The sequence below is a fragment of the Penaeus monodon genome, chromosome 20 (assembly GCF_015228065.2).
Source record: "Penaeus monodon isolate SGIC_2016 chromosome 20, NSTDA_Pmon_1, whole genome shotgun sequence".
Classification (NCBI taxonomy): domain Eukaryota; kingdom Metazoa; phylum Arthropoda; class Malacostraca; order Decapoda; family Penaeidae; genus Penaeus; species Penaeus monodon.
The window spans coordinates 29,590,374-29,590,765 of record NC_051405.1 but is presented as its reverse complement, the minus strand read 5'-3'; the positions used below and the strand labels follow the sequence as shown (position 1 = coordinate 29,590,765).

Below are 392 nucleotides of genomic sequence, written 5' to 3'. Positions count from 1 at the left end.
AGAATTCCCCGGGCCGTAAATGTATTGGCCGATTACGAAGAACTGTTCGAAAGGCTTTATTGTGGGAGCAAGGAACGCGCGGGAGTCTGAACCGAACGACGCGCCAAATTCCCCGCCACTCCCACCCGCCTTTCGTCCCTCCCACACCCCCAGTTTGGCATTTTTGAAATGGCTTGATTATGGGACTGAGAAAAGGATAGTTACGGATAACTGTGAATCTTATGATTATATATGCGTTTAGCGATAATTTTTTTTCTTTCGGTTTGTTGAATATGATAAACTATTTGTTGTTAAGAGGAAGCATTACGAACGATTATGATGCCGCTAGACACCGTTGCCAGACAAAGGATGCCTGTTAAGAGGACTTTGAACCAAGCGTTGCCATATATTCC

At 44.9% G+C, this 392-nt stretch overlaps 1 protein-coding gene across 1 annotated transcript in view; it reads right to left on the bottom strand.

Moving 5' to 3' along the window:
* LOC119585961 (histone H1-delta-like) overlaps positions 1-392 on the bottom strand; it is an 8,258-nt gene that overhangs the window by 7,006 nt on the left and 860 nt on the right. The window lies entirely within an intron of this gene.